Source organism: Bos javanicus, chromosome 7, assembly GCF_032452875.1.
Source record: "Bos javanicus breed banteng chromosome 7, ARS-OSU_banteng_1.0, whole genome shotgun sequence".
In the NCBI taxonomy this organism is placed as follows: Eukaryota; Metazoa; Chordata; class Mammalia; order Artiodactyla; family Bovidae; genus Bos; species Bos javanicus.
Window position 1 is genome coordinate 11,588,231 of NC_083874.1, and position 10,331 is coordinate 11,598,561.

Genomic DNA, 10,331 nt, shown 5'->3' on the forward strand with positions numbered 1-10,331 from the left:
TCACTTCCTCTCATGCCCCATTGGTGGGAACTCAGTCACATGGCCTCACCTAGCTGCAAGGGAGGCTGGGAAATGTCTAACTGGGCAGTTATGTTCCTGGCTACCATTCTTTATTTATTTTTTAAAAATAATTTTACTTATTTATTTTTTGGCTGTCCTGGGTCTTTGCTGCTTTGCACAGGCTTTCTCTAGTTGCAGTGAGTGGGGGGCCACTCTTCGTTGCCATGCTTGGGCTTCTCATTATGGTGGCTTCTCTAGTTGTGGAGCACAGACTCGCGGCATGTGGGCTTAGTAGTCATGGCTCCCAGGCTGTAGAGCACAGGCTCAGTAATTGTGGCCAACTGGCTTAGCTGCTCTGTGGCATGGAATCTTCTGGGACCTGGGATGGAACCCATGTCCCCTGCATTGGCAGGCAGATTCCCATCCACTGAGCCACCTGGGAAGTCCCTGGCTACCATTCTGTTGCTTTGGAAGAAGAGGATTTGGGACAAAGGATGGGGTTCAGAAAACAAGTGGGCTGGTAGAGCTGGCTCTGGCAGTGACTGGCACTGGCCAATGTATTAATTTCCAAGGCTTGCCACAAATTGGGTCACTTAAAACAATAAAATGTATTTCCTCCTAGTTCTGGTGGCTAGAAGTCTAAAATTAAGATGTTGGTGGGGCCACAATCCCTCTAAAACTTGTAGGGGAGAAACTGTTTGTCTTTTCCCAGCTTTCAGTGGTTTGTCTGCAATAAACCTTGGCATTCCTTGACTTGCAGCTATACCACTTCAATCTCTGCCTCCTTGCTATGTGATGTTCTTGTGTCTCAGTGTCTTCTCTCTCCTCCTTCTTTTTATTTATTTTTTGTAAACACTTGGCAATCCTATTCTTTTTCATATGGTTACATTTATTTATGTTTTGCCTGAGCTGAGTGTTCACTGCTGCTTGGGCTTTTCTCTAGCTGGGGAGAGCAGGGGCTACTCTCTAATGGCTACTCTCCCATTTTTTAAGATTTTTTTTTAATGTGGACCATTGTTAAAGTCTTTATTGAATCTGTTACAATATTGCTTCTGTTTTATGTTTTGTTTTTGTGTGTGTGGGCTTCAGTGTGTGGGCTTCTCACTGTGGTGGCTCCTCTTGTTGTGGAGCACAAGCTCTAGGGCATGCAGGCTTGAGCAGCTGTTGCATAAGGGCCCAGTAGTTGTGCTTCCCAGGCTCTAGAGCATTGGCTAAATACTTGTAGTGCTTAGGCTTAACTGCTCAGTGGCATGTGGAATCTTCCCAGACCAGGGATCAAATCTGAGTCTCTTGCATTGGCAGGTGGATTCTTTACCAGGGGAGCTCCATCCTCTTCTCTTTTTAGAAGGACACCAGGGACTTCCCTGGTGGTCCTGTGGTCAAGACTTTGCCTTCCAAGGCAGGGAGTATGGTTTCAATCCCTGGTTGGGGAACTAAGATCCCACATGCCTAGAGGACAAAAAAACAAAACATAAAACAGAAGCAATATTGTAACAGATTCAATAAAGACTTAAACAATGGTCCACATTAAAAAAAATCTTTAAAAATGGGCAAGAGTCATATCTACAATGATCCTAATAAGGTCATAATTTGAGGTACTGAGGTTTAGTGTTCAGCTCCAGCAGCCAGGGATTCAACCTGAAGAGATGAACGGTGTCAGCGATGAGACAGCCTCTCAGTTTTCTTGGACTGCCTATTTATTTCAACTTTAAGATTCTCTTTTATACTTTTACAAAAGCATTAGGTCAGAGGTTTGACATTTTCAGTTCCCCCCTCATCCAGATTTATTATGTCCATAAATCACTGTTGCTCTTCAAACAGAGTTCCTGCTTCAGTGATTCTCTCAGGATCAGCCTTACCGTCTATTACCTACTTCCTCTAATGTGTCCTATAGTTAACTTGTGGTTACTTTGTAACTCATGCTACATTCCTCAGTTTACTACTTATCTTCCTAAATCCTGTTTGCCCCTAACATCCTGAGCTCACTATCTCTTAAAAAGGCTTCTAGCTATAGTGTTTCTAAAAATTCCTAATTTCTATAAGCTGTAGTAAAATATGCTAACTTTACAACATTCCTTAAATCTTTAACTTCTAACTATTTTAATTATTTTTAACCCCTAAATTCCGGAGAAGGCAATGGCACCCCACTCCAGTACTCTTGCCTGGCAAGTCCCATGGATGGAGGAGCCTGGTGGGCTGCAGTCCACGGGGTCGCCAAGAGTCAGACTTGACTGAGCGACTTCCTTTTCACATTTCACTTTCATGGATTGGAGAAGGAAATGGCAACCCACTCCAGTGTTCTTGCCTGGAGAATCCCAGGGACGGGGGAGCCTGGTGGGCTGCCGTCTATGGGGTCGCACAGAGTCGGACATGACTGAAGTGACTTAGCAGCAGCAGCAACCCCTAAATTCAGTAAACTCCTTTGCCATAAACATTTTCCTCACAAATAGGCTTCAGATAGCAATCCCTCCCATGGCCTCAAGCTGAGGCCTATGTGCTCATCCTGGAACACTCTTTTGTAAAAGTCCTTAAACAAATATCAATGATTAACTTTATGAATTATTCTCTGAGCACAGCTGCAGAAGAATAGGCTTTGTGCCTTCTCATGCTCCTCTCAAGAGCAATAAGCACCTTAATATTCCTTTTCAGTCAACTCAGATGAGGAGAGGAAAAAACAAGTCAGAATTACAAGGCCTAACTCCTTCATCCCGGGTCCGTGCCTGCGGAATGAGGAGAGGGGGCTGGGGCCATGCCTCCATTTTGTCAGTAATGCCTAACGTGGCTCCCAACAGTTTAAGACTTAAACATTTTGTTGTTGTTGTTGAGGATCACAATTCAATCCATAGCAGCCAGGAATCAAGAACGAAAATGATAAGGCACCTTTCAATGTGGCCATCACAGAGAGACAGTGACTTGGCAACTTATCCTTCCTTTCTCTGTGCCTCATCCCCATCCTAGGCACCATGTGAGGCCCAAAAAATTAAGATGCAGCATTATGGCACCAAGAAAAAGCACCCCACCAAGCAGAAGAGAACCCTAAATTGTCTGAGATGAAGTTTCCCATTGCACAGAATAAGGGTTGGAACTAGTCATGAAAGTAAAAGTGCTAGTTGCTTAGTTGTGTGTTGTGATTCCATGGTCTGTAACCCATAGGCTCCTCTGTCCATGAGATTTTTCAGGCAAGAATACTGGAATTGACTGCCATTCCCTTCTCCAGGGGATCTTCCTGACCCAGGGATTGAACACATTCTTTACCATCTGAGCCACCAAATTGTTACCAAAAAACAATTAACATCTCTCAGGTATGTAAATTGGGCACTGAAATTGACATAAGCAACATCCTCAAGGGTTCAACAGAACGAAGTGTTAACAAACTCCCAGATCAGGTGTTGGCAAACTACCGCTCACCAGCCAAATTTGCCGGCTACCTATTTTCGTAAATAAAGTTTTACTGACACACAGCCACACCCATTCATATACCTACTGTTTATGGCTGTTTTTTAAAATAACAGTTAACATTTATTTATTTATGGCTGTGTTGCATCTTTGTTGCTGCGCGTGGGCTTTCCCTAGTTGCGGTGTGCAGGCTTCTTATTGTGGTGGCTTCTCTGGCTGCACAGCATGGGCTCTGGGGTGTGTGGACTTCAGTAGTGGCAGCGTGTGGGCTCTAGAGCACAGGTTAAGCAGTGACACAGGGGGTTAGTCTCCCCAAGTCATGTGGGATCTTCCTGGACCATGGATCGAACCCATGTCCCCTGTATTGGCAGGTGGATTCTTAACCACTGGGTCACCAGGGAAGTTACCTATGGCTGTTTTTAATGCTAAAAAGTTAGATTTAAGTCACCTCGATAGAGACTGTACAATCTGCAAAGCCCAGAATATTTATCATCTGGTCCTTTACAGGAGTTTGCCAACCCCAGTCTGGATCAAGCTTTCAGATCCTCTACAATTTAAGACCAGTTTTTCAAACATATACTCCAGTACTCTTCCACCTAAACTTTCCAATATATTAAAACTAGTATCTGCAACATAGGTACTTCCTATGTTCAGAGCAGCACTATTCACAAGTGGCAAGACATGGAAGCAACCTCAATGTCCACTGACAGGTGACTGGATAGAGAAGATGTGGAGCATGTATATGACAGAGTACTACTCAGCTATAGAAAAGAATAAAATAGTGTCATTGTCAGCAACACAGATGGGACTAGAGATTATCATACTAAGCGAAGTAAGTCAGAGGGAGAAAGACAAATATCATGTGATATCACTATGTAAGTGATATCACACTTACATATCATATTTTAGATATCCATTCCATAAGTAATGGAATCTAAAATATGACACAAATGGATTTATCTTTGAAACAGAAACAGCCCCACAGATACAGAGATCAGATTTGTGGTTGCCAGGGAGAAGAGGGTGGAGGAAGGAGCACTGGGAGTTTGGGGTTAACCGATGCAAACTATTATACACAGAATGGATAAACAACAAGGTCCTACTATATAGCACAGGGAACCATATTCAATATGCTGCGATAAATGGTAAGAAGGCCTTGTGTTAGCCAGTTATGTCTGACTCTGTCACCCCATGGACTGTAGCCTACCAGGCTTCTCTGTCCATGGAATTCACCAGGTTCCTGTGAAACCTGTATGCAGGTCAAGAAGCAACAGTTAGAACTGGACACAGAACACACTGGTTCAAAATTGGGAAAGGAGTATGTCAAGGATGTATATTGTCACCTTGCTTATTTAACTTATATGCAGAGCACATCATGAGAAATGCTGGGCTGGAAGAAGCACAAGCTGGAATCAAGATTTCTGGGAGAAATATCAATAACCTCAAATACGCTGATGACACTACCCTTATGGCAGAAAGTGAAGAGGAACTGAAGAGCCACTTGATGAAAGTGAAAGAGGAGAGTGAAAAGGCTGGCTTAAAGCTCAACATTCAAACAACAAAGATCATGGCATCTGGTCCCATCACTTCATGGCAAATAGATGGGGAAACAATGGAAACAGTGATAGACTTTACTTTCTTGGGTTCCAAAATCACAGCAGATGATGACTGCAGCCACAAAATTAAAAGACACTTGCTCCTTGGAGGAAAAGCTATGACAAACCTAGACAGTGTATTAAAAAGCAGAGACATTGCTTTGCCAACAAAGATCCATCTAGTCAAAGTTATGGTTTTTCCAGGAGTCATGTATGGATGTGAGAGCTGGACCATAAAGAAGGCTGAGTGCTGAAGACTTGATGCTTTTGAACTGTGGTGTTGGAGAAGACTCTTGAGAGTCCCTTGAACTGCAAGGAGATCAAACCAGTCAACCCTAAAAGAAATCAATCCTGAATATTTATTAAAAGGACTGATGCTGAAGCTGAAGCTCCAATACTTTGTCCACCTGATGTAAGGAGCCTGTCCAACATACATTTCTCTTTCTTCTGTTAATATAGTTCTTCTGATTTTCTTTTTGGGGAATCATTGTCATTAGAAAAGAACCTGATGCTGGGAAAGATTGAAGACAGGAGGAGAAGGGGATAACAGAGGACAAGATGGTTGGACAGCATCACTGACTCAATGGACATGAGTTTGAGCTAGCTCCGGGAGATGGTGAAGGAGAGGGAAGCCTGGTGTGCTGCAGTGCTGCTGCTGCTGCTGCTAAGTCGCTTCAGTCTTGTCCGACTCTGTGCGACCCCATAGACGGCAGCCCATCCCTGGGATTCTCCAGGAAAGAACACTGGAGTGGGTTGCCATTTCCTTCTCCGTGCTGCAGTGCATCGGGTCACAAAGAGTTGGACACGACTGAGTGACTGAACAACAACAGCAACAAGAACACTGGAGTGGGGAGCCATTCCCTTCCCCAGGGGATCTTCTCAACTCAGAGATCGAACCTGGGTCTCCTGCATTGCAGGCAGATTTTTTTAACATCTGAGCCACCAGGGAAGCCGGTGATAAACCATAATGGATATTAAAAAGGAATATATGTATGTATAACTCAATCACTTTGCTGTATATCATAAATTAAGACATTTAAATCAACTATGCTTCAACTGAAAAATTAAAAATAAATGATATCCATAAAGCCCTTTGGAGAAGGCAATGGCACCCCACTCCAGTACTGTTGCCTGGAAAATCCCATGGGTGGAGGAGCCTGGTAGGCTGCAGTCCATGGGGTCGAGAAGAGTCAGACATGACTGAGTGACTTCACTTTCACTTTCCACTTTCATGCATTGGAGAGGGAAATGGCAACCCACTCCAGTGTTCTTGCCTGGAGAATCCCATGGACAGAGAAGCCTGGTAGGCTGCAGTCCATGGGGTCGCACAGAGTCGGACACGACTGAAGCGACTTGGCAGGCAGCATAAAGCCCTTTAAATCCATTATCTCTAAAAATTTTTTGTCCCCCAGGAGAGAATCAAGACCCCACCTCTTCCCACCATCCAGTGGATGACAGTTGGATGGTTAAGAAGACACCTCATCCTGAACACATCCTAAAACTTGGGTAATAGTGTGTACATATGCTTTAGCAGTAAGAGCAGAGCTCCTCTTTTCATTCCATACATATATGACTTAAAGTCTACTTATTGAAAAATTATAGGCCAAAAGTACTACTGATGCAAATGAGTGTTATTAAATACTGTAGGATTTGCCAAACAACCCACGACAAATTAAACTGATAATAACAAGCTAAGCCCACAGTAATTTATCATTAGCTAAGCAAAAAGAACAGCATTCAAAAACCATGGCCAACTCAAGAGAATACAAAGGCAAAATGTTCCTTCAGGGAATTATGGAAATTCCTACTATTGGTGTATACATGTGTGTGTGATACTGTGGGTTATTACTTGGCAGCCAGACTTCTAGGTGGAATACCAAATAAAAATGCTCAGTTAGCTGTAGTGACTTGCTATTTTAAATTTATGAACACTATGTTTTAGTAAACCTCAATGACTCACTTAGCATATATAGGCATAATGGATATCTGTTGGGTTTGCCTGTCCAACATACATTTCTCTTTCTTCTGTTAATATGTTTCTTCTGATTTTCTTTTGGGGAATCATTGTCTCATTCTATATATTTTTTTTTAATTTATTTGGCTGCACCAGGTCTTAGCTGTGGCACAGGGAATCTTTGTTGGCACATGCAGGATCTTTGCTTCGCCATGAGGATCTTCTGTTGTGGCATGCAGGCTCTTAATTGCAGCATGTGGGATCTTAGTTCCCTGACCAGGGGTCGAACCCAGGCTCCTCTGCATTGTGAGTGTGGAGTCTTAACCACTGGGCCACCAGGGAAGTCCCCATTGTCCCATTCTTATCCATGTGACTTGAGAAGGGCCAGCTTTAGAACTGGGCCTAGAACCAAGACTGGCCATTCAGTGTATGACATCTCTTTGCTCATAGTTCAGCCATGAGCACATATCTCAAGGTGATGAGACTTGCTTCCAGGATTTCTGCCATAGTTGCTAAGCTTGGAGAATGAAACTGCCTACAGCAGGGAGAACCAGACAGCTAATGGAGACAACAGAAAGGGAAGCAGGGCTGGGAATGGACAAACAGATTCCTGACACTGTTTGAACACATGCATCCAGCCAAGCCTGAAGCCTTAGGTGAAGTCTCCCTTAAGAATCAAGGGATTTGTACTTTTGGAAGGAATGATGCTAAAGCTGAAACTCCAGTACTTTGGCCACCTCATGCGAAGAGTTGACTCATTGGAAAAGACTCTGATGCTGGGAGGGATTGGGGGCAGGAGGAGAAGGGGACGACAGAGGATGAGATGACTGGATGGCATCACTGACTCGATGGATGTTGAGTCTGAGTGAACTCCGGGAGTTGGTGATGGACAGGGAGGCCTGGCATGCTGCTATTCATGGGGTCACAGAGTCGGACATGACTGAGTGACTGAACTGAACTGACTGAGGTGTCTCAAGGGGCTTCCCTGGTAGCTCAGCTGGTAAAGAATCCTCCTGCAATGTGGGACACCTAGGTTCAATCCCTGGGTTGGGAAGATCCCTTGCAGTGGATTGCAGGGCAATCCACTCCAGTACTCTTGCCTGGAGCATCCCCACGGAAGAGTCGGACATGACTGAGCAACTAAGCACAGCATAGCACAGGTGTCGCAAGACCATACTCTGAAAGAAATTCTAACCTGCACATGCTGAAACCTTGTACAAGCCCCTGTGTCTTTGTCTTTTGAAGTAAAATGCTGACTCAAGAGCGAATGAGTGGGAAATGTGAAGGTGTAGAAACAAAGAATAACTGTTGGGCTAGGGAACTGGTAACAATTTAGACAATAATTCCGCTGCATAGCAGAATCACTGAATTCCCAGTTCCCTGAAAGATACAGATAAAGGCCTGGCACACAGTCCTAAGTTGTTTTTACAGGAAGCAGACCAGATGAAAACTGCTTACGACAAGAACACCGACCCCAGACTGGATGAAACCAGAAGGTTGATGAGGCTTGAAACTTCACCTTGATGCCAACCAATCCATGAACTGTCCATGAGCTTATCATGCCCCTGCTCCTTGAACACTATAAAACTCCTTGCTACCCCCTCCAAGGTGGGTCACATGATCTTGAGGGCATTGGCCCACTGTGGAGAAGGCGATGGCACCCCACTCCAGTACTCTTGCCTGGAAAATCCCATGGACGGAGGAGCCTGGTGGGCTGCAGTCCATGGGGTCGTGAAGAGTCGGACACCACTGAGCGACTTCACTTTCACTTTTCACTTTCATGCATTGGAGGAGGAAATGGAAACCCACTCCAGTATTCTTGCCTGGAGAATCCCAGGGACGGGGGAGCCTGGTGGGCTGCTGTGTGTGGGGTCGCACAGAGTCGGACACGACTGAAGCGACTTAGCAGCAGCAGCAGCAGCAGCCCACTGTGGCCCCCTGTGCCTGGCAAAGGAATAAAAGCTGCTCTTTGCTACTTCACCCCAAACTCCCTCTGTGTGTTTCTGTTCGGCACCTGTGAACAGAGGCCAAGTTTCGGCAGCAATGCCAATAAAGTCATATTTTATTTTTTTAAATTTATGTGGCCATGCGGAGTCATAGTTGCAGCATATGGAATCTTTGGTTGTGGCACATGGGCTTAGTTGCGGGCCCCGGGCCCCCACATTGGGAGCTTAAAGTCCTAACCACTGGACCACCAGGGAGTTCCCTAAGTCACATTTTATAACTGAGGATATGTGTTTGAAAAATAAACCCCAGATGGGATTTTTTTTTTTTTAATGTTTGCTATTGGTTGCTGAGTGAAATTCAAGAGCATTTCTTCTTCCCAGAGATTATGAGGGAAAAATAAGCATACCTCCTCCTGTAAGCCGGTTCTCTGATGTGATATGAGCTCAAAACTTTAGGCTTCAGGATATGATAATAAATGATGAAAGCAAATCACCCAGAGAAAAAGAGAAATGGAGAGAGAAGATGAGAGTGGAGTGACTGTGTTTTGAGAGGTCACTTGACAGTTATTTTTCCAGTTGTTCCAAAATGTTCATTACAGATGTTAGACAAGGCTTGGCAAACATGTGCTTCAAATTTCCTGTGTGGTTGTGTTTGTTTGCTAGGATTGCCGTAACAAAGTGCCATAAGCTCAGGGGCTTAACAGCGGGGATTTATCGTCTCATAGTTCTAGAGGCTGAAATCTGGGATCAAGGTGTCAGCGGGTTCTTTTTTCTTTCTAATAATTTTATTTCTTTAGTTTTGGCTGTGGTGGGTCTTCATTTCTGGGCACTTTTTTTTCTCTAGTTGCAGCAAGTGGGGTTACTCTCTCGTGGCAGGGGCTTCTCTTTGTGGTGGCTCTAGGGCTCATGGGCTTCAGGAGTTGTGGTTCCCAGGCTCTAGAGCACAGGCTCAGTAGTTGTGGCGCAGAATTAGTTACTTCCAGGCATATGGGATCTTCCCTGGCCAGGGATGGAACGGGTGTCTTCTGCATTGACAGGCGGATTCTTTACTACTGAGCCAACCAGGCAAGCCCAGCGCTGATTCTTCCTGCAGGTCATGAAGGAGAATCTGTCTCATGTCTCTCGCCTTACTTTTAGTGACTGGCTAGCAATCTTTGGTGTTCCTTGACTTGTAGAAGCATCTCCCCAATCTCTGCCTTCATCTTCATAATGGTGTTCCTCTTGAGTGTGTTTGTATGGGTGTGTGTGTCTGTCCAAATTTCTCCCTTTTCTAAGGACACCGGTCATATTGGATTAGGAGCCCACCCTAGTTCAGTATGGGGGCTTCCCTGGTGGCTCAAACAGTAAAGAATCTGCTTGCAGTGCAGGAGGTGAAAGTGACACGGCTTTGATCCCTGGGTCAGGAAGATCCCCTGGAGCAGGAAATGGCAACCCACTCCA